This window comes from Coturnix japonica, chromosome 1 (assembly GCF_001577835.2).
Source record: "Coturnix japonica isolate 7356 chromosome 1, Coturnix japonica 2.1, whole genome shotgun sequence".
NCBI classification, from domain to species: domain Eukaryota; kingdom Metazoa; phylum Chordata; class Aves; order Galliformes; family Phasianidae; genus Coturnix; species Coturnix japonica.
In genome coordinates, this window is record NC_029516.1 from 164348648 (window position 1) to 164374004 (window position 25357).

General features: G+C 35.3%; 1 protein-coding gene and 1 non-coding gene across 7 annotated transcripts in view; both read right to left on the reverse strand.

The window, feature by feature from the left end:
* The window catches only part of CNTN5 (contactin 5), a 544426-nt gene that overhangs the window by 245041 nt on the left and 274028 nt on the right, over nt 1-25357 (reverse strand). The window lies entirely within an intron of this gene.
* On the reverse strand, nt 5588-5692 carry LOC116652801. The gene has a single exon (XR_004306021.1). It is a non-coding gene; the product is annotated as a U6 spliceosomal RNA (small nuclear RNA).

Here is a 25357-nt window from a genome sequence, read left to right on the forward strand (position 1 = left end):
GAGACGTATATCTTTAGTGTTACATTTTGTTAGATATGCCACTGCATTTCATTGGTCTGTCTTTCTCTTTCTATATCACCATACAGGGATGTCAGTGACATTGTCATAGGTTTTCCAAACCAGGAGTGAGACAGCACAGACCTGTGCTTTATTTTTATTTTTATTTTTATTTTTATTTTTATTTTTATTTTTATTTTTATTTTTATTTTCATTTTTATTTTTATTTTCATTTTTTTAATTACTTTTTTTATTTTTTATTTTTAATAACAAACAGTAATTTCCAAACAGATATTAAAATACTTTAAGGTGAGTATTTTATAGTTTGCTCTTGAAGGCCTATGTCTTGATTTAAAGTAGTTAGCTTTCTCTGTTTATATTACGTATATACTCATTGTATACGTGAAAAATACACCTCAGCAATTATACTATCTAATCAACCTCTACCTGGTAACTAAAAAAAGATAATCGAAATATTTAATTCTTTTTTTTTTTTTTTTTTTTTTTTAACTTAATTCCATTCGAAAAAATAGTGGGATAATTTTTCAATTCAGCTCACTATGTTTTATGCATAAGTTATAGCAGTAAATCATGATTCATGTTTACATCTTAAAAATAATATTCTGGATGAACTAGCAACTTAAAGATTTATTGCTTTTGAATTTGTCCTTTGCAAGAAATTCCTCTCTTTAAATAAATTGCAATCTTTCTTTTCAACAAGAACTCCTTGAATTGCAGACATTCTAGCCATATTAATGCTCTTCTGTATTATATATGCATTGTGTAGATGTTTTGCTCTGCTTAGTAGTACTTTTTAACTGCTTAAGTAACAGTTACATTCAAGTTAAATCATCAGTCTAGAATTATATGCTCTCAGTATGTTACATAGTACATTCCAGATTTAGAATTTACTCTGTTGTCATGTTTATAGTGCTAATCTGTAGGTTGATATGCAACTTTGGTGAGTCAGAGAAATACTGTAGATCTAGGAAGATTACTAACAGAACTAAAGTGAAGTCACTGATGGGCGTATAAGAATGAACACAAGAATATCAGAATTTGTTAATGAACTTAAGACCCCAAGTCCATTTCCCGAATAAGCATCTATTATTGCATGAAAAGTAATTTCTTTAATGACACTTCTGACTGCTGCCCTGTTTAATAGTAACCCAGGAAGTCACACATAACTGCTTCCTTTCAGGGAAGTTGTTTTGCTGAAGGGAGAAAAATAACTCAGGCAGAAGTGAAGAAACAAGCAAAGAACAAAGTGCTTACCATCAAATTCTGAGCTAGGGTACAAAATAGCCTGACAGAAGCCTAAGTAATGATATAATTCAGCCCTCTAGCATGCAGGTGTGTCTGTTCTATCATCTAGAGGACATGCAAATCACTAACAAATGCAAAGAAGGAGCTGATGTTAGAAGATTAGTAACATGCACCTGCAATTTAGAAGGCAAATCAAGGCCTTAGAACGGTAGGCAAAATATATTGTTATAAAAACAGTTCGCTCTAGAAATTAGGAAACAGATGCATATAAGACAGTAATTTAGTCCTTCTCTTTTAATATTTTACAAATATTTAGTTTTTTATATATATATATATATGTATGTATGTATATATATTAACCCATGCAAAGGTTTATAAACAATCTGAAATGTTTATAATATAAAGATGCCAGGACAGTTTTGCTATGGGAGAGAAATGGCATAATATCAATAGACAGGACTGAGTATTTGGATTCTTTTCCTTTTGGTTTACATTTCAGATTTGGAAATGTCAGAACTACTTACAGCAAACTAAATGTTGATATTGCTTCATATTTTCATCCTTTTTCTGTAAGATTAATTATTTTACAGCCATTTTAGACAATATTTGTTTGCTTTTGTTTGTATGAAAGTGCATTTACAAATAAAGAGGAACCAGAGACTGAGACTAGGAAATTGCTTTCCTACCACCAAATAAGCTCTTTTCAGAATGTCAAGTTAAAAGGCCAATATCTAAGATAGGATCTTGTTTCTATAATCCTTTGTATGAGTAACTCTTGACTGCAAGTGAGATGGTTTCATGATTTAATGTTAATTTAATATCAAGAAAAGCTGAAGAATTTGGCTTATATTTAAAAATGCTAACTGAAAAAAAGCGCAGTGCGGATTTTATCATATAGTTACTTATTTATTTTCTGAACGTCCACTTGCTGCAAATTCCAGCAATGCAGCAGTTGTCACAACTTTGACAAAGCACTCTACCAGTGCTTTCCAAGTGACTATATTTTGTGATTTGGAATATAAATAAATACATATATATATGTAATATGTATAATGAAGTGAGGTGGATGATAAGTTTGATCAATTAAGATTATTTGCTTAAGTTTCAATGTTGTGTACACAGAAGTTTTAATTTCACACCCAACTGTGGTTTGAGTAATGCAACCCAACCCGAGTGTCAGATTTTCTAAATTTTTATCTATCTATCTATCTATCTATCTATCTATCTATCTATCTATCTATCTATCATCTATCTATCTATCTATCTATCTATCTATTTATTTTATAGCTGAGAAGATTATGTTAGGTATTACAGAAAAGCCATAGTCATCTCATCCTCTAGTCTTTTGAGGTGTTAGACTTGTGTGCTCTCAAGTTTTATGTTTATTCATGTGAAATAGATAACTAGCTTTGTACAATAAAGAAAACATTGCATCTCTTTTTAGCAAAAGATAGGCAACTGAACAGTATTTCAAGGTATTTCCCCTTGTCCTATCATCTCCCTCAACCACCTGGTCATGCTGCTTTTGATGCAGCGCAGGATATGGTTGGCCTTCCAGGCTGCAAGGGCACATTCCTGGCTTATGCTCAACTTCCCATTCACCATTATTCCCAGGTCACTTTTGACTTCCTCCTTACATCCCTCAGATAGTCCTGGTAGTGGTTGCTTTGACCCAGGTGCAAGACCTTGCACTTGGATTTGTTGAATCTCATGAGATTCACCTGGGCCCACTCTTCAAGCCTGTCTAGGTCTCTCTGGATGGCATTCCATTCCTTGGGCATCGCAACCATACCACACATCTTGGTGTCATCTGCAAATTTACTGAGGGCATGTACAACCCACTGTCAGTGTCACTGATGAAGATAATAAAAAGTATCAATCCCAGCATTGACTCGACTCATCACTTAACTTCATCCAGACGTTGAGCCATTGACAACCAAATTCATATAGACAAGCAAATTGATTTCTTCTGTTAGAGGACTTGTCAGTTTGCAATGGACTAATACTTGAAGCAATCAGTAATATAGTGAAGTTAACCAGTGATACACAGACAGATGTCTGAAGTAGTGAACTGGGCATGGGACGTGTTTTTTCTATAGTATCATGCAAGTCTGTTATTTTAAAGAGCCTGCCATACGATAGCAAGTACTTGATGTTTGTGATTTGCCCTTTACAGAGTCTACCTTTATTTTGTCCGTAAAATTACTATACAGTGTATTTTTTCACAATGCTACAAATACTGAAAAATAATGAAAAAATGCGGAATTTATTTTAGTTATCCTAAAAACAGCCAATTTATTACAGCTAACATATAGAAAGTTATTCTTTCTGCGTTAATATATAAAGCAGAGCAAACAAGAAGATAGAAACTATCACAAGACTCTGTCCAGTGACATTTTAACTAACATAGACATGCAGCAATCTAAACTATGGCAGAAGAGCATTGTTTGATGGGCACCTTTATGTCATTGGCCTTTTGGAAAGGATGTCTTGATCTCTTTCAAACTCTGCCTCTGACTTTGTGTGACCTTTGGCAAGTCCCATTACTTGGGCGTGCAGCATACATAAAAATGAGTAAACTGTTACTTATTCTCTTGAGGTTTGTCTAGCTTAATTAGCGAAGTTTATAAATCTTTTTCAGACTTACAAATATGAAGTGCTAGAAGGACAAAGTTTTATTGCCACATTTCCCTTGGGAAATGAGTTTCTTAGAGCTGTGGGAGATAATTAGTTACATTTTGCAGGCTGTACTGCAGCTAAAACTGCCATTCAAGTAATCTCTTGTATTATACGAACAATAATTATCTTCAAAAATTTGTCAAGATCAGATTTGGGTTTTGGGTCACTTGGTCTTTTCCTGTCCTTCCACAACTTGGAACTGTTTACAATTTGCTCAATTTTGTTTATTTTCTAATGGTGACAAATTATCACCTTATTTTCAGATAACTGCTCATATTGAATAGATGGGAAATAAGTTCTGTCTAAAACTTCTGCTTTATTTAGGATTACCTTTCCCAAATCCTTGAACAACTGTAGTCCATATAAGCTATAAGCATTCTTTTAAAAATACATGTAATTTAAATAAAATATTTGGCTGTAGGTTTTCTTGGCTGATGGCATCAGCCCTACCTTGATCTCACAGCTGGCCATTTGAAAATGTACTCTTTCTTTGAATAGCCAATGAAAACTTTGTTCATTATTTCAAAAAAACATGAGACATCAGCCTCATTTAGTTTTATTTCAGAATCTGAACTTCCTGTGTGGCATCAATAGAGATATTAGCACACTTCTGAGAATGTATCTTAAATAACACTTTTTTTTTTTTTTTTTTTCTTTTCAAAACTCGATGTCATTTCACAGAATCAGAGAATTGCAGAGGTTTGACGGGACTTCTAGAGATCATCAAGTCCAATCCTGTGCTAAAGAAGGTTTCCTATAATAAATCACACAGGAATGTTCCAGAGGGGCCTGGAGGAGACTCCACAGTCTTTCTGGACAGCCTGTTCTAGTACTCCATAACTCTTCACAGCAAGTAAGCTTTGTTTCGTGTTTGTATGGAACATCCTGCATATCAGTTTCTGCCTGTTCCCCATGTTCTTTAGCTGCAGATTTGCATTCTGCTGTTTCTTTCTGAATCTCAGTCATTATGATCTGTGCACTGGGGAATTACACTAATTGCTCACAAATAAATAAATAAATAAATAAATAAATAAATTCCAATGAAATGACTACTATTTCTGTTAATGTTCCAGTCATGTGACATTATCAAATTTCTGTTATGTCAACTGTATTCTTAATCACAATGTAAGATGCTTCTGTTTACATTTCTTACATTAATAAATATTCATATATGGTGTTCATTAATTTGATTTACTACTTACTTTCTTCTTCTTCATTACAATGAATAATCCTCTCACCTTTTGTTCACAGCCCCTCTGCCAGGTGATTAAAAAGATAATAATTGTTCTGTGACCTAATTTAAAGTTTAAAGTTAGCAAGTCAATATGAAAAGGCTGTCTGTATTTAATTCTTCTTTTCTGAGGCAGTTATCAGTCAGCAAGCTCATGAAATTTCATCCTATAGAATCACAGAAACCTTAAAGTTTGAAGGGATGTCTGAAGGACATCTAGTCCAACTCCTCTACAACGAATGGCATCACCCACAGCTAGATTGTTGCCCAGGGTCTGATCCAGCCTCCTCTTGAATGTCTCCAGGGTGAGGGCATCAACCACATTACTGCACAACCTGTTCCAGTGCAACACCAGACTTATTGTAAAATATTTTTTCCTTATACCTAATCTAAATCTAGCCACTTTGAGCTTGAAAAAATATATAAACACAAATATCTGTGTGATCCTTGCATAGGGGCCATGCTAATTTTCTCTGTATCATTCCAATTTTAGTGCATGTGTTGCCAAAGTGAGAACAATGGTATAGGAAGTTTCTATTTGGAAATAATACCAACATTGTTAGGCCTAGGAAAACAAATATTAATGTTATCTATGCCTAGGGGATCCATTTCTAGTGGTATCAGTGTTGTCTCTGTAAATGAGAAGTATGGAACAGTAGCCTATATGAAAGGTAACCTGCAGTATACTTTTAGTAACAACCTCAGATTTGGTCTCCCTATACCTGCTGTTTCTTTCAAACTAGCCTATTGCTCATCAAAAAATTGGGCATCCTAATGAGCCTGGTGGAGAGATACAGACTATGCTTTGGGTCATATTACTTTAGGGAATTTTGTTGTGGACAAGAAGAATCCTGATAAAATATGCCCCAGTAGCAAGAAGTTTCTCTCACTCTCTTTCAGTAGTCCAAAACATGATGAAGAGGCACATCTTGAATTTTTAATTAAATTTCCAACACTCGGAAAGTTCATAAAGAGAAGGATGAGTGCAGTACCACCTATATGATGCTTGCATGTGACTCTTGAGCCGGCAGGGAAGAAGACCGGTGTGGATGAATAAGGAGCTTGAGGCTCCGGGAGAAAAAGAGAATCTACCGCCTGTGGAATGAGGGACAGGCAACTCAGAATGAATACAAAGAAGCTGTTAAGATGTGTAGAGGGAAGATCAGGAAAGCAAAAGCCCAGCTTGAATTTAACCTGACCACTGTGGTGAAAAGGAACAAGAAATTCTTCTATAAATACATTAACAGTAAGATGAGGACAAAGGAGAATATCCACTCTTTGCTTGATGAGGCTGGGAATGTGACCACTGAGGATAAGGAAAAGGCGGAGGTTCTGAATGCCTTCTTTACGTCTGTCTTTAAAAGACAGACCAGTTATCCTCAGGGTACTCCTCTCTCTGACCTGGTAGTCTTGATTGGGAAGCAGACTAACTCCCCTGTGATTCTGGAAGAAATGGTTAGAGACTTACTACTCCAACTGGACTGCCACAAGTTCATGGGGCCAGATGAGATCCACCTGAGGGTGCTGAGGGAGCTGGTGGAGGTGATAGCCAAGCCACTTTCCATCAGCACTCCTTGTTGACTGGTGAGGTCCCAGAAGACTGGAGACTTGCCAAAGTGACTCCCATTTACAAGAAAGATTGTAAGGAGGATTCAAAGAACAATAGGCCTGTTAGCCTGACCTTGGTGCCAGGGAAGGTTATGGAACGAATTGTCTTGAGGGAGATCATGCATCACGTGCGGGATGACCAGGGGATTAGACCTAACCAGCATGGGTTCATGAAGGGCAGGTCCTGTTTGACCAACCTGATCTACTTCTATGATCTAGTGACCCATCTAGTGGATGAAGGAAAGGCTGCTGATGTGGTCTACCTAGACTTCAGCACAGCATTTGACACTGTCTCCCACAGTATTCTCCTAGAAAAGCTGGCAGCCTGTGGCTTGGACTGGTACACTCTTGGCTGGGTAAGGAGCTGGCTGGAGGGCTGGGCTCAGAGAGTGGTGGTGAATGGAGTTAAATCCAGATGGCGACTGGTCATGAGCGATGTTCCCCAGAGGTCGGTGCTGGGGCCTGTCCTCTTCAATATCTTTATTGATGACCTGGATGAAGGCATCGAGTGCACCCTCAGTAAGTTTGCAGATGACACCAAATTGGCTGGGAGCATGAATCTGCCTGGGGATAGCAAGGTCCTACAGAGGGATCTGGACAGGCTGGAGAGCTGGGCTGAAGCCAATGGGATGAGGTTCAACAAGACCAAATGCCGCGTCCTGCACTTCAGCTACAACAACCCTGGGCGACACTATAGGTTTGGGGCGGAGTGGCTGGAAGACTGTAGAGGAAATGGACCTGGGGGCATTGATTGATGCTCAGCTGAACATGAGCCGACAGTGTGCCCAGGCGGCCAAGAAGGCCAATGGCATCCTGGCTTGCATCAAAAACAGTGTTACTAGCAGGAACAGGGAGGTGATTGTTCCTATGTACTCAGCACTGGTGAGGCCCCACCTTGAGTACTGTGTCCAGTTTTGGGCACCTCACTGCAAGAAAGACATCAAGGCTATGGAAAGTGTTCAAAGGAGGGCAACAAAGTTGGTGAGGGGTCTGGAGCAGAGGTCATATGAGGAGAGGCTGAAGGAGCTGGGAATGTTCAGTCTGGAGGAGGCTTAGGGGAGACTTGTTGCACTCCATAACTTCCTGAAGGGAGGTTGTAGTGAGCTGGGGGTCGGCCTCTTCTCACGTGTCATTAGCGAAAGGACCAGAGGGAATGGTTTCAAGATACAGCAGGGGATATTCAAGCTGGACATTAGGAAGTATTACTTCTCAGAAAGGGTGGTGAGGCACTGGAATGGACTGCCCAGGGAGGTGGTGGAGTCACCGACCCCAGGGGTATTCAAGGAATGACTGGATGTTGTGTAGAGGGACATGGGGGAGCTATCAGTAATAGGTGATGATCTTTTAGGTCTTTTCCAACCTTGGTGATTCTATGATTCTATAAGATTTAGGATCTATGCAAAGAAGTATGTTCCTAACATTTTGCTTACTTTTTCTACTAAATATTCATTCATGCATCTCATCCTAGCAAGAGAAAATGAGAGGGGAGCAATTTGAAATGTTCTCATCTATCTTCTCTATAAATGTCTTTTCCTTGTTCTCTACACCTGGAAAGTATTAAATTCCATCTGAAAAGGGATCCACAGAGAAACAACTTAAGTTATAACATTGTGCTAACTCGTGTTTGTAAATGTTTCAGTCAAAAACTGGCAACATAGATGTTTGCACATTTTTGCTGAGAGATGATAAGTTACTGGCATCCTGAAGAGTAGCATATTGATAAGCATGCCCAGGCTGAACTAAGTAGTTCTTTATAAGGATAACCTAAATGGGAAGCAGCATAGTATGCATTCTTCCCCCATTTGCTTCAAGATTATCATCAATTCTTGACTATTCCAGTTAATCTTTTAGCACTTTCAACTTAAAGTTATTTCTGTCTTTCCTAGTTTTATTTGTTTCTTCCCCCCCCCCTCCTTTTTTTTTTGTGTTTCTTTCCCAAAAAAGGTGTTTTTAGTGCAACATTTATATAAAATTTTTATCCAAAGCAATAAGACAGTAAGTATAAAACATGAGCAAGTTATACTATGTTTTTGTTTGTTTGTTTGTTTGTTTTTGTTTTTGTTTTTGTTTTCTTTCTCTCTCTTTGTTTCTCTTAATCTGATGTTAAATGTCAGCAGCAGGTGATATTTGAATCACTTATGAACACTGACAAATGTTTTGAAGCTTGGTCTTTGAACATGTAGCTGAATACTGTTTTCTGTCTAAGCCTGTAAATATTATCAGTATTCACTTTCATTATCAGTATAGTCAGTGTTGAGAATTAAAGCAGATACTTTTATACATTTATTCCCCAAAATTCTTAATATAATCAAAAGTCTGTAGCTATAACAGGCTCTAAATTAGCTCCATACAGATTTTGACTTTAGTTGGTTAGGCTTTCATTGCAGCCCTTGACTGAAAACATCAAACTGAAATGTTTCAGGGCAATATGTTGAAATATATGTTGAAAAACATATTCTGGTGAAGGTCATATGTATATAGAGAGAGATATTTCTGCAAGATTAAACAGAGAGATACAGCCATTGATTTGTGAAGGTTATGTAAAGAAGGCAGAACTTGTTACAGTTCTCTGATTCTTTCTGTTCACAGAAGGATTTTGAACAAAAGTATGCAGTCTTTAGAGGAGAATCACAACTGCTAGTCAATAAGATAAACATCTTCCAGTTTATCCACAGCACCTCCTGATAAAGGTTTTATATTCTGATCAAAACAAATTACAATTGAATGTAAGATGGAGATACTCAAGAATAAATACTTATGGATAAATTATTCGCCAAATTTTATGAATCTTGAAATCAAACATATTAAATTCACCTTGTATGAACAATGTTAGTGCTTTAACAGTTTCAATTACTATTTTTCATTTCCCTGTCTTGTGCATTTTAATTTTCACCCTGATCTATGTTTTTCTTAAAAAAAAAAAAAAAAAAAAAAAAAAGAGTGAACAGTTCTTGCAACGTTTTATGAATTGAAATTGTCATTAAATCTCCCAGTAACTCCACCTGCTAAAAGAGAGAAGACTTACTCTCTTTGGAAGAGAGATTTTGTGTTGTCAAACACAGAAGAATAATAAAATATAGATAGAATCATTTATTTAAATTAAGTAATAGTAAAAAAAATTCCAGAAATTTCTATACAAACTGCAAGAAAACTAGATTTTAAGCTGATGCCCTCAGTTCTTTTTGAATAGTGGAGAAACATGTCTAAAATCAAAAGAGCAATCAAAGCTAAATGACAAACAGCAAAACCCTTTAACATAAAAAAAATAAGACATTCCAGACAATGAGACAAGCCCTTATTTTCAATGTAAAAGATTTGCTGGTGCATCTGGATACAATCACCTGTCTCTGGTATGGGATGAAGTCATTAACCATCTTCTGCAGAGCAGTGATAAATCAGTTCTCCTTTGTGAAATGAGAACATGAGCAAGAAATAGACTCCTCTCTCTTTCTCATTAGGAAAGATTCAACTCAGTTTTGTACTTTGAAGGCACAAGATGGCCTATCTATTAACACTGAAAGGGCTGACTGTGTGTCAAATATATGCAGGATGAAGCTCTCTCAGCTACTAAAGTTGCTCCAGCTTCCATGGAATATTCAATTATACTAAGGAAGATTAAAAACAAACAAGCAAACAACAAAAAACAACAAAACTTCCTTGTTTAGTCCATGCTGGTCACTCTGGGGATGGAGGAAACCGGGAAAAAGTTCAAGTTTAGCCTACCTGGTAAGAGCTTTCATTACCATAACTTCAGTGTTCCTAATTCATGTCTGGCTGTCATTGTGTTTATCTGGTAAGCATGTCCCGAAATCTCCCTGCTCAAGCTTCATAGGCAAGTGAACTTCTCTCTGAGAAATCTTGATATGGCTTTGATGTTAACGAAATACAGTTGATCTATTCCACATTATGGATTGCTGAATAGCAGATCTTCTGGAAAAACTTAAGCACACAGAAAGCATCCAGTACAAATGGTATGCATAAAGAATATATAAGAATTCAGAAATATATAAGAATTCAGAAATATTAGCAATGACTGACCTGGGATTTCAAAGGTCATTTTCAAACTGTACTCGGCACTGGTGAGGCCACACCTTGAGTACTACGTTCAATTTTGGCTCTCCTCATTACAAAAAAGGCATTGTGGCCCTGGAACATATCCAGAGAAGGACAACAAAACTCGAGTTCAGGTCTTATGAAGACTGACTCAGGGAGCTGGGATTGTTTAGTTTGGAGGAGTCTCAGGGCAGACCTCATTGCATTCAACTTCCTGAAGGGGGGCTGTGATGAGGAGGGGCTTGGCCTCTTCTCTCAGGCAACAAACGGGGCCCAAGGAAATGGCTGCAACTTGAATGGAGGAGATTTAGATTAGACATAAGGAAAACTTTTTCTCTCAGAGAGTGGTCAGGCAGTGGAATGGCTGCCCAGGGAGGTGGTGGAATTGCCATCCCTGGCAGTGTTCAAGAGGCATCTGGATGAGGGGCTACAAGATATTGTTTATTGGCTTGAGGTAGCAACAGAAATAGGAGGATGGTTGGACTAGATCATCTTGAGGGTCCTTTCCAACCTTGTGATTCTATGATTCTATGAAACCATTATGAAATAAACCCCGATGTCCTTTACACTTCTTTCTCTGTTAAAAAAACAAACAGGGAAAAAAAAAAAAAAAAAACAACCAACAAACAAAAAAAAACCACAACAAAACAGTTCCAAGTTTTAATTGCATAAAAATATGTGCTTCTAACACTGGAATAAACAAAACAAAGCAAGCAAATGCTTTTAGCTACAAGAAATTCTAGTTCCAGGCCAAGCATTGCTCAGATCAAAAATCAATATTGTAAAAGGTACTTGTTAAAAATAAATTAAATGTGATAGCCACTTGGACTTGCTCTGAAATTTTTAATTCTATCATTTTTAACTCTTTACTACATCAGATGACTTCTATATAACAGAAATGTCTAACACTATTAAATCTTTGTTCATGATATTTTAGCTAATTTTATTATCTTGGATTTCAAGGAAAATCTCAATGTAAAGTTTTCAGAGTAGCTATAGATTGCTGTGGTAAAGGATGCTTTCTACTCAAAGGTTCAAGAATGTATAGTACTTGAGGACTTGTTTCAAATACCAACAAAATAACATCACATTTCAGTAGTCAAGAGCAACTTCGTATTCCCCATTAACACACAAATGTGAAATATAAATTATTGCTGTATCTACTCTTGTTCTTTTTTTCTTTTTTTCTTTCCCCATGAAGTACTTCAGATGTTTTTGTTCTACAACTTACTAAGATCGTTGTATTCCAAACAGAACTAGGAAAGTGAGGAAACCAATATATCATAATATAATTTTCTAAGAGCGGCTGATTCAAACAGTCTGCTGTCTCAGACTATCAGAAAACAATGAATGTTCAAGATTATTCAGAATACTAATGTGAATTTTGCCTTCTGTCCCCTTAGCTTTAATTAAAATTAAAAGTCTTTCATCCTCTTCATTATTTCAGCTTAAATAGTTTCTGACTGGCACATTGGATGACTTATTTTCCTTCCTAACTTTTACACATATGCCAGTCTAGTCAATAACCTAGACAGTAATTTTTCTTCAGAATAATTGCAAATCTAAAGAGCGTTGATAAATAGAAGGAACTGAGAATTTTCTCTGCTCCCAAGAACAACTTTTTCCTTCATTCATTCCATCTAGCTTAGAGAATATAGACTGTTGTGGAAAGCAGAATTGATGTATATATCCCCAATGATTATAGAATTTATGGAAACTGGGAATAAAAATGAATGTATTAGCTCTACACTTACAAACATATGATAGACTAACTCTACCATTGGACTAGACAGAATTAAGTGCTCCTCATTACTTCAATGTGCATTTAGATGTATGCAAAAATTTTACTCTATCATTTATTTTATTTCCAAAATCTGTTCCTCAGCAGGATCACATCATGTAACTATTATCAATTCTAGGATGAAATTTAGCTAATACGTAACATGCTAGGAGGCTTTCGTACAGCATTTGAATCCCACATAATTACTACAGATACATATAACAGGGAGGTTACCCATCAGACATTCTCCTTTGATTTTCAAGACTTTCACAGACCAGTCCCAAGGTAGACTGCTCTTTCTGGGATTGTTTTTTTTTTTTAAATAAGTACTCTGGAACTATAACCTCCACACTGACTCTTAACATGAGCTTACATAGCATGATGCATCATGAAAATATGTCATCTAAAACCAAATTTTAATTGCGGTGTTCTCTTCTTTAAGAGAGAACAGACCAAAAGTTGTAAGCATACCTTTGTTTTTCTTGTTTTCTCTTTCTTTTCTGTCTGCTCTCTCATACCATCAGGAGAACTCTTAAAGTAAAACCAGTTAATGACTCATAATTGCATATTCTTTAATACAGCTTTATAACAAAAATTAAAACCTTAATACTTCTGGAAATGTAGTAAAAGCTGGAGTTAAGCCATTAATTCATATTAAATTGGCCACTAGAAAATGAAATTCATATTTATCAATTAGGTGGCTTTGGAACAAAGCATTGGTCACAGTGTGAATAAAAAATGCTGAGTCATACTGAATCCAGAAAAGTTCATATATGTTACAAGATTGATATAGCAAGATCTTTATAGGTCTACCCCTCCTTCTATTTTATTGTGGGATGATTAATGAAATATGTATATTTGTACTTGTATTCTCCATGTTCTCCATTTTTCGGTATCTCAATGACATACATTCATCCTCTAAAAGAAGAAAAAGTAGAACGAGAAAAGTTATTTTTAATTTGAGTTCTTCATCCTTTCTTAAGGGTACTTCTCCTTTTTCATATTATATTGTAAAACAAATAATCTCATTAAAGTAAAAAAGCTGAACAAGGCTACAAGTTTTCGTTATAATATTTTTATCAGTTGCTTTTGTGTTTTTAAAGCTTCAATATAAGTGACTGTAGCTAAGTGAAACATTCAGCTCCTCAATAACAGCTTGAGAAAACCGCAAAACTGGAATTCACAGAAGTTATGCACTTATTCCCTCATTTTATAGTGAGATACTTATTAGGGACATTTTCATTTATAAAGCTTTTCTCCTCATCTGTTTTCACAACTACACCAAATTCATATGAAACGGAACAATGGTCAAAATTTTAAAAGCTGTCAGTCTGCAAAATCACCAGCCTCCACATATGGGCTGCCACTCTGCCAAGTCCATTCCTAAATGCCAGATTTAACAAGGAAGACATGCACATTATGCTACATTAGTTACTACTGATTTACTAATTATTTTGGCTAGCACTATTGATTCTTCCATCAAAATGAGTAAATTGGAGCAGACAAAGCTGTGAAAAAATTTCTCACTAATTACAAACAACCTCTAAACAACATCTCCATTGGGAATATTTGTTGCTAACAATTCAAAATCCCAAGTGAGGAAAAATGATTTCTATCTGTTCCTTACAGTTAGTGTCTTATTCTCTACTTGCTTACCCAAACTTTATGCCCTCACAAGGCCTCGGATCTTGTTTTTATTCTCAGTTTCAGAAACTGATATAAAATGTGGCAGGGCCAAAGGGCCTTGTATGCACATATCCTTCCCAGAAACTGTCAGGACTGAGAGAAGCCAGAGCCCCCGAATCACAGAAACTATCTAGAAAACACTTATCTGTGTTATTCACGTGACTGTGGTAGCCACAGTCTCTTTTCAGCAGTTTCTTTGAGTAATGTACCATGCCCATAAGGCCCATCTGTACCATCCTATTCCTCTTGGTTTCTCTCACCCATGTTACAGCTTACAGTTCAGGTATGATAGCTGCATTTAATGCTTCCCATTTCTCTTATTTGACCATTTGTCTTTATTTTTTCCACCCTTTCCATTTTCATAATCTACCAAATGTTTTCCAAAATGATATCTTTCAAATAATATCTTTAGAAATGAATGCAAGAGAAATGTGGATTGTACAGCTGAAAAGTAAGGAAAGACAAATTTGGAGAGAAAACAATTATAATAAGACAATTATATCAATTATAACAATTATAACAGTTGAATTAATGTGGAACAAACAAACAAACAGACAAAAAACAAAAACACTGAGGACAACAGTGAAAAACACATAGTTCTAAGGTTTCTGTGTTGTATGTCTCCTCGAGTTTTTTAAGTGACAAGCCACAGTAAAGAAGACATAGATGAGAATTAAAATACTGATTGTATAAATATATAAGAAAATCATGCCTCTGGAGTGATTATGATAGTTTCAGAGGGATTTTTTTGCTGGTTTGTATGCCATTCATGGAAAAGATGAAATTAAAGATGGTTTTTACTTTTTAAAGAGACAAAGATAAATGTATAAAGTTGCTTTCAAGTATTTTATATCAGGTAGATATCTATATTACCAATAAATTTGATTAAATATGATCCCTCTCTGTCTATATCACAGGCAGGTCTGAGTCTGAGAAGAAAATTTCCAGCACTTCCCATAACATTATAATTTGTTTCCTGAAATAAACAATGCAAAACGCCCTGTGTTTTCATTTTCTGCCTAAATTCTTCCAAAGGAGTTTCAGATAGTATTACTCCATGCTATACTGTTGCTCGTCTTCATATGTGAGCTAAAGGACATTAAACTGCCATATGACAGGAGGTCATTAACATTTTATGTGTAAACAAATTACAGCCTAAAGAACAAGAAAAAACTGAATAGCCAGAATTCATACTATTTTAAAAGTTTTTCTCAGAAAACTGATTCTCAAACCGTGAAACCAGCAGTGGTAAACCAGCTTGTTAACTAAATTAAAACTAGGCTAGTAAGTAGAATTTTACACTTTCCACAATTCAATTTTATAAATGTTGAGGACTATTAGAAATACTTCTTAATACTATTAGGATACTTTCTATTTAAAAAATATGCTACATTTCAGCAGTGGATTAAATTAATTCTCATTACTTTTCTTATATGCATGCCTAGTTTTTAAGCATATTTAGTACGCTCTGTTATGAAATGCTCTGTATAAATGCAAATGTATATTGATATCAAGACAGTATCAAAGCAAATCCAGAATCTGCAAAGAGAAGTAAGGTATGAAATTAATCCCTTTTTATAACAAAGAGCTACTTGCATACAGGTAATTTATGATAAATATTTTATAGAATGCTCTTCACCCAAGTCAATTTGTGTATGTATACAGCTACACTGAAAGACAGGCATACTGGAAAAATATGACTGAACAAGTAACAATCTAACAATCACTTTTATTTCTTGGAGGAAGCAATCTGGAAAAATGCTATGAAATAAACTAGCCTTATATTCAAGTCTCCAGTTGATATTCAAATGCTTAATTTTGAAGGGAACAGAAAACAACGAAAACACTAATTACATATATGCATACAGATTATTTCTGCTTGTGTCAAATTCAATTATTCATGCAGACTGCAGACCTTCTGCAATCAATCTTGTTTAATTCTTAAAGTCAGATCATGAAGATTCAACCCACCTTACTAAATCCACTTGACATATTTATGTTAGAAATGTAGTAAATACAGTTTCTCAAGGTAGAGACAACAGTCTAGGTGGTAGAACTACTAATCTAAGGCAACCTAACTTGTTCCCTGATAAAAAATTTTTTGTATTGCCAAGAGTGAAAGAATTTACACTACATTTTTTAGGGGAAAGAAGGGAAATTATGAAAGTGATCATCAGTTATAAAACTGCAATGACAACTCACTGTTCCATTTCATCAAGAAGTTGGATTGGACACCTACAGACAACGTGAGATTAAAGAATTTTCACACCTGTTTTGTTTTTTTTTTTTCCCCAGATATGTGCAGTTAGACTAAAAAAAAAGTCGTTCTTATCTGTGGTACAAGTCCAATTTGATAAACCAGTCTAAAAGCATAAACTCATCCATCAGTCAAATGCAACACAACAGTAATTTTTGTCCAGTTGTGACCTAGCCTTCACAGAGACATACATCTTTATAAATGCTACAAAAACCCTATCAAATAATAATAGTTTCACGCACCTCATCTTTTTCTATAGTCTTTTGAAAAAGTCAACTATAGAATTAAAATGTCAAGATGTTTGCTGTTATTAGCAAAGCCAAAAATAGATGTTTTAAGAATATGAAAAATGAGGGCAGCAGAATTTAATAGGATCTCTGATGACCTGAAAAAACCTATTTGCAATTCTTTTGCTGTGTACTCAAACAAGTCAAAATAAAGCTAAAAAAGCAAAATAAGCTTTTAGCAAATGGCCCACGAGGGGGCAATAAAAACATTAGAAAATCTTTGACATGGTAAATAATTAAGAGGCCATCAAAAGCTTGATAGAAATTCCCTACTGTCTGCAAATTACAAGACCTCAAGGGTACTCCTGTAGATAAGGAAATGTACAGTAACACAAGAAACAACTAAAGTGCCAAGTCCAACACGGTAGCACCGAACATGAAATATTAAGCAAGCCCCAGAGGAAGGAACTTTACATTATGATCTAATTTATTCACTTTATCATGAGGACTTTTCTATGTCAGTGGTCCAAGTCAGAAATTGAAATAATATTTATAAAATATAAAAATAGAAATTGTAATAACCTAAAAAAGGAAGTACATTAACAGAACTTATACATGGTAATAACCTCTTAAAATGACCAGAGAAGTCAATAAAATACAATACTAGCCATCATAATTAACAATTTTGTAAGTAACTTTCCAACTAATGCTTGACATTTTCTCTTCATTTGGTTAAATTTTAAAGACAGCAGACTCATGCAGAAATATTGTTATTTCATTAGACTACAGTAACCTCCTGAACAAGAGCAATTTACAATCCTAAATGAGGATTTCCACTATGAATATTTTCACCAAAACTGCCTTTGTTTTTAATGATCCAAGACCCACTCTGCTCTTAAACTTGTTCAAATAATATCTTCTACCCAACAACTGTGTGGGAGGTAGATTGTGGCTCTGCAGTGAAGTAAGTGCTTCTGGTGTGTAGAGTAGGCCTTTGTCATGGGACCAATGTTTTCTGTATGTAGTGTAGGCCTTTACTGAACATGAAACAGTAAGCAGTAAGGTGAGTCATTTTTCTTCCACTTGTTCCGTGAGCACTGACAGGGTAGACTGTTTTTCTTCCACTAGTGGGGCATTTTGACATGGGTAAGACAGAGTATAGGAACAAGATAAGGCAGGTGTGCAGGGAGAATGGAGAACCTAGTACAGAACAAAGTGAACGTGCCTTAAGAAAAGGCATACCACTGTACAGAAAAATAATCAAAGCAACAGCGTTGGGGAGATTGTGAGCCTGAGACGCTCAACCAATGAGAGCCAGGAGAGCATTACCTGTATTGGGTTTAGGGTATGTAATGGGATGGCACAAAATTTCTCCCTTGCCAACAGGGAGTGTGTTACCGTTATTGCAATAATGAAGAAACTTTGCTGCTATCACTAAGATCCTTGCCTCACCCGAAATTTCTGACTTAGGGCGTTTCTCACAACTGCAACAGTGAAGTAACAAATACTGTATACCATGAGCTCTGCTTATTACTCTCCCCAGTCTGGACAACAGGTGCTACATTAGAATTGGGGTCTAACAGGTTATTTATATCATACTGCCAAGACAAGTGTCATGTATTGACTATAATGGAAGTAACAATTACATAGCTGGAAACATTCCCAGTATACACCATTACCCAAAATAGCATCTTAGCCCTTGATAAGTAGGTTCTGGCATGAAATAGCATGCCAGAAATAACTGAGTTAGGGAGTGGGACTCATTTCCAAAATAACCATTTAAGTACCTGGGTCAAGAAACCTGGGATTGATTTTCTATACCAAATTCCTTATAATGCAACAGCCTCCTGTAAGCTTAAACCATATACTAGACTGTTAAAAGCTATACTGGAAGCAATGGGCACTGGGACATGAGAGCACTGGGATGCAATCTTAGCATAAGCCACTTGGCAGGCAAGTTATGGGGATCAGATTATAGAAATACAGATTTTGAGGTTAAAAGGGACTTCTGGAGATTGTGTGGTCCAAACTACAGCAGAGTTACCTGAAACTTTTGAATAACTCAAAGGAAAGGGACTCTGCATGTCTGGGCAACCTGTTCTGAAATCAGCCATCCACAGTTGAATTACTTTCATTCCTTGTATATAAAGGAAGTCTTGTGCAAAAAAGGTCTGGTACACTATTTTACAGCAAAATATCAAAACGCAGACAAGTAAATCATCATAAGAATACACTTCTCATGCTATTTCATATCTATTCATTTTTAGTATTAGGGATACTCTTCGCAACTAAGATGTTTTTGTCCTTGTTTGCTCTGTATGTTCTCTGTGACGTGAATATGATGATAATTCTTTATATTTGTATCATCCCAGTGAGATGGAAGAGGGAACCAGGGGAAAAAAAAGAAAAAGAAAAAAAAAAAAAAAGGTAGAACTTGAAGACTGAGATAAAAATTATTCACTAAGAGAGAAAAGGAAAAGAGAAATAACAGTAATAACAATTATATGTATATATATTTGCAGAGCAAATAATGCAATTGCTCACTTTCTGCTGACCAATGCCCAGCCAGTCCCCAGGTAAGGGCTAATCTCTGATTTGAATTGTACATTTAAGGAAACATTAGAGCAAGAATCACCTAAATAAATGTAGGATCCAGACAAGCACAACAGTGGCCAAACCTGAAATGGCTTCGAAATCCAGTAATTCAACAGCACACACCTCTTCTTATTCTAAGCAACTGTTATAACAGATGGAACTCAAGTCATGGACATCTTACAGAGATGTCACAGATGTTTGACAGAAGTGACACTAAGGGGAAGGGAGTAATATGTACATATATGTCAAAGGTCAGGAAGTGGGGTAGTGGTTAATCAATATGCATTATATAGCATAGGTATGAAGTGTAGTGTGGATATGCTACTGAGCATAATGTAGCTAATAGAGAATGAAGGAATAAAGGATGGAGAATGCAGTGACTTTAGTTAGAATAGAGTTAATTTTCTTCATAGCAGCTCATATGGTGCTGGGATTTTTTGTTTTCTTGTTTTTGTTTGTTTGTATTTAAAAGCAAAACAACACTGATAATGTAGTAATGGTTCAGCTACTGTTGAGCAGTGTTTGCATGATGTAAAGGCTCTCTCTGCCTGTAGTATGCCCTCCCCAGTTTATAGACTGCAGGGTGCACTAAAGGTTGGAAAGGGATACGATCAGGTAGTTTACTCAAACTAACCAAAGAAATATTCCAGACCATATAATGTTTCAGCATCAAAAATGGTTAGAGGGATGGTTAGAGAGGTTGGATACTTTTTGCTTGGGAACTGGCTAGGCATCTGTCTACCATGGGAGGTGGCAAGTGATTGCCTTTGCGTAGCTTGTTTTGTTTTCCTTTATTTCTCTTGTCATTCACTTATTGATCACTTTTTATCTTCAACCACAATTTTCTTTCTGTTTTTAAATTTTTTATTTTTTTGCTCTTCCTTTCTTCTTTCTCTGTTGCACTGGGGCTGAAAAGAGAAAAAGAGCAAGCAGTTGTATTGTACCTAGTTGACTATTGTGCTTAACTTACAACAGGCATTGGATAGATGTGAAAGGAACTGCAGTATGTCAATTGTCCTGTTCTGAAAATGGAATATTGGGGTATTCTAAAATGCAAATAAAAAGAACAATATAACGAGCTCGACTGGGTTAGTTTCTGTCAAATTGGTACCTTGAAATAATTTCATTATTGTATCGTTCCTAACCAACAACCTTTACCTATTTTTTCTTTTTTTTTTCTTTCTTCTGTTTTTTTTCTTTTTTTTTTTCCCTTTGATCACTGCACTCACATTCAAATTTTGTGCACCTAAAACCAGCTTAATGTAAGTTATGAATTAAGCCACTAATCAACAGACAATGCACAAACCTTATACCTCAAGAAAGCACAACGTATTTAGACTAACCCAGGATACGGAAAGGTTGAAAAGCACACACACATATATCTGCTACTTTTGCAGCACTACTAATACTTTGGCTTTACACAGCTACTAAAAGTCCACTTTATAATGAAATGCATGGCAATCTTATTCTGTGAACAAGTACTAATTTAACAGTAGACTAAAGCTAGAGATTCCTTGACTAAGACATGCATGTGCATTGGTCACAAGTTGGGAAAAGCTATTATATTCAATAGACCTTGGTTTATTAAGGAAGTAGAAAGTATATAATATAATATAATATAATATAATATAATATAATATAATATAATATAATATAATATAATTAATATAATACAATATAATATAATATAATAGAAGTATATTTGTATGCTATCATAATTCTTTAGAGGTAGCTACAGTATGCTTGGCCCTATGAAAAACTAGGTCTGAAAGGATCCTAGATAAGAGGCATACAAAATCAAAATGTAGTTGAACACCCTTTAAATCTGCTGGCTAATCTTATCATGAATTCAGTGTGAAGTCTGATGAACACACATTACTATTGTAACTGAATAACAAGGTGCTATGTCAGAGAAATTAATAATGTAACAATGCCCCTTTTGCAAATTTGAATTGAGAGTCTTGGCAGAAACATTTAACAGAAACATTTTGAAATGGTAACCAAAGCATCAAAACAGGAAAAATGTTTGAGGCAACAGAAAAGTGATGATACCTATAAAAATAGATTGATGAGAAAGCAATAATATGATCTGCTATGCGCAACACTTGAAGAAAATAAACTAGGAGATTATTTTTTTCCTGTGTAGGTCCAAAACATTCAGAATGATACATCTGTCTTCAACACAAAGAAGTTTCTAAATTTTTTTTTATGTCATACAGTGTAGCTGGAAATAATGACACGGATCAGAACAGGATGGGTCAGACCAGATGGAAAGCAACATTACAGAGAAATACAGGTAATTCCTTTTGCAATTAATTCTGGTGGATGACCAGGTTAACCTGGTCCTGAGGCAAGGAGCAGAACCAGCAGCCTTCTGATCTGCATCAAGCAAGTCATTATCAGTAGGCAGTGATCCTTCCCTTCTGCTCAGCTCATGTGAGGCACAGCTGGAGTGCTTGGAGTGTCAGTCTGCCCTGTACAGGAGAGACGCAGACATACCAGAGCATGTCCAGAAAGTGCCACAAGGATGATTAGGAACTCAGAGCATTTCTCCTATGAGAAGTCTCCAGCTGAGACAGCCAGGAGCCTTTACAGGAAAAGCTGAAAGGGATATGTTATTGTAATCCACAACTAGCTGATCAGAGGAAACAAAATCAGAGTTTGTGAGATTCAGACAGTGATGGGAAGAAAGTCAATAGACATACGTTAAAATATAAGAAAATTTGTATTAAGTACAAAGACAAAAAATACCATAAGGGTGTTTCCCAGGGAGGCAGTGGTATTTCCCTTTTTTATATGTATTCCAGGCTTCAATTGATATGGGACTAAGCAACCTAGAGTCACAGAACCATAGATACATAGATAAAAAAACTAAACAAACAAACAAACAACAAACAACAACAACAACAAACAACAAACTAACAACAACAACAACAAAATCCCAAAAGCTGTAATATTACTCAATATCTTATGGCAAAATAATTATAAAAATTTGGAACATTTAGTATTTCTGACTGGCCTAACAGTGTCTGTGTTCAAATATTGAAATCACGGAAAAATATACAGCAGATATGGAAGGTGCATTTAAAACAGCTCTCCTTTGTACTTGAGGTTTTCCAGGTACACACAGCACTATGTATACATGTATGTGTGTTATAAACAATCCATCACAATCCTCCAGTGTGGAAAACTTGTTTCTGCAAAAATTGTGTTTTGGAGATGATGAAATATGGAAGAGTAAATATGGTTAGAAGAGGCATGAATTTTGTCCTGTATTTGAATAAGAAATTATGCAAGGAACTGACAAAGACTTTTTTGTTTGTTGTCAGCTACAATTGACCAGCATTTGTAACACAAGCTTCTGTGTACACTGTGATTGTGTCAAGTAGGTCTACAATGAGATGTAAACAATTATGTCATCTCATATCCTGGAAATTCTGGCAGCAACAAAGCTAGAAAATGCCAGGGTCTGTATGAAAAAACATCACAAAATCCTCTGCTATTGTGTTAAAATATGTGAATCTTTTGAATATTTGCTTTGAATCACTGCAGTTATGATATAAAGGCTATTATAGTGCTTTATGTACTTTTTAGCTTACTTTAAAAATAAATAAATAAAATAATAATAAAAAGGAACACTTTACAGCACTCAAAGCAAACTTATTATTTATTTATCTAGGTCCCTGAGGAAAAAAAAAAAAATGATTTACACTATCTAGTGCATTCGTTTTAGCAGAACTTTTATAGACTATTGAGAGTATTCTAGTCCATCATCTCACTATAGTCTTTTTGTGTAAGCACTGTTAGAGAAAGCTTTTAAACATTTTCTTTCTTTCTTTCTTTCTTTCTTTCTTTCTTTCTTTCTTTCTTTCTTTCTTTCTTTCTTTCTTTCTTTCTTTCTTTATCTCTTTCTTTCTCTCTTTCTTTCTTTTTTACCAAGAAATAGACAATGTCTGAATTTAAAATGCAAACTGTACAAACTGTACTTAAACTTGAAATAATGTATAACTCTAAAGCCAAGCTATTTTTATATATTCTACAGCAAGAGATTGCTATGTCAAGATGCTCTGACACTGTATAAGAATGTCTAAATATTGATACATTCATCTCTGTTTGATGTGTAATCATGTTATTACAAAAAGATATAAATCAGTCACACTAGAGCAGCCAAGTAAATGTAAACTGCTCATGTTAACTTTGTGACACCATTTATGTTGTGAAAGCAGTTTTGCTGAAGCAGTGAGTCCATTAAAAAGGAGACAGTTCTTATGCCCATGTATATGTGTAGTGGTTTAACCCACAGGCAGATTGACACCACACAGCTGTTAATTCACTACTCCACAGTGGGATGGGAGAGAGAATAAATTAAAATAAAATAATAATAATAAAATTTAAAAAAAATTTTTTAAAAAGTGCAAAAAAAATGATAATAAGAGAGAAAAAAATAAAAATAAAAAGAATAAAACAAGCCAACCAATGTTTAATGAGTTCCTGTGCAGTGGTAGCCTGTTCCTTCACAGCTCCCTTTTAAACCCCAGCTCTTTGTCAGCAAGGCAGTGTGAGAAGCACAGAAGTCCCAGAGTATATGCTAGCACTGCTCTGCAGCCATTAACACCATTGTTCTCATCCTAAACTCACACATTACCTTGCAAGTTACAGAGCAGAAGATTAAATCAGGATAATTTGAAACATATTCATCATGTGAACCTTAGAAAAACCTTGGAAACACACATAAAATATCCCCAAAAACTAGACTGAATCATAAGCATGCAAATACATGCACACTCACACACACACAAATCTAAAATTACTGATGAAGGAGATGATGCACTTTTTTTTCTTTCTTTTTTTTTTTTTTTCCTTATAAAATTGGAAGAAGAAAAATGCATAAATGGAAAACATTTGTATTCAGTATTTTATATTTTTATCTTATGGATAAGCTTATTTTCCCTCCTGTTCTCTTTGGTAAAAAAAGCCCAAAGCATTAGTATGCATCTTTACAGTCTCTTCAGGTTAAGTCCAAGAACAATGTAGATTTCTCTGTAAATTGATTTTATTTTTTCTTTCTGAACTGTGCTGAACAAGTAGACAATAAATGTAAATGAGGAAAAAGAGCAGACAGAGTTCCTCTGGGTTTCACTCAGAATGTAAGGAACATGCTGTTGATGATATTTCTGTTGTATTTAGTGCCAACAAATCTCTAGAGTTATTAGTTTCACAGTAACAGTTGCAAACTTCAGGTAATGCACTCCACATAACAGTAATTCTAAATATATACAAGCTTTTTTTTTTTTTTTTTCCTTTTTTCTTTTTTCTTTTTTTGGTGTGATGTATTTTTTTATTTGTTTGTTTTGCTTTCTCAAGCTAAGCACTGAGAAGCTCGTAGCCTCTTACTAAAGTTACTAAGATTTTAAATATTCTAATTTAACCTCAGTGTTTTACAATCACTGAAGTTAACAAATGAAATAGGTAGACTAGAGTAGTGGCAAGTACAGCACTGTGAGGAAGCACGTTATGGTGAATAATAAGATGAAATTAAGAAAAAGTATGGAAAAAGGATGATGGGAGAGAGGATTGAGGAGAAATAAATAGTAAAAAAAATAATGATGTTACAGCTTATGTAAAACATTGGTTAAAATCAACAAACTAAAAGAAAAAAATGTTTTTTCACTTTACCTGACAGAAGCAATGTCTCTATACTACTGAATTTAATGTTCAACATCTGCTGAATTCTCTAAGAGCAGAGAAAGGCTCAGAACATAAATTAGCACCTACTAAAAATGTCATAAGGCACAAAGAAAAGTAAACTGTAATAGATCTACTGCATGCATACTTCTGTTATGAAAAAAAGAAAACAACTTTCCATATGATTGCTGCTGCTTGGTAAAATTGCTGGCATCTACATTGATTTTGGGTACCCCTTGACTGCCTTATCCTGCACCAATACTGATTGTCAAATTCAATGAATGCCTAAAGTT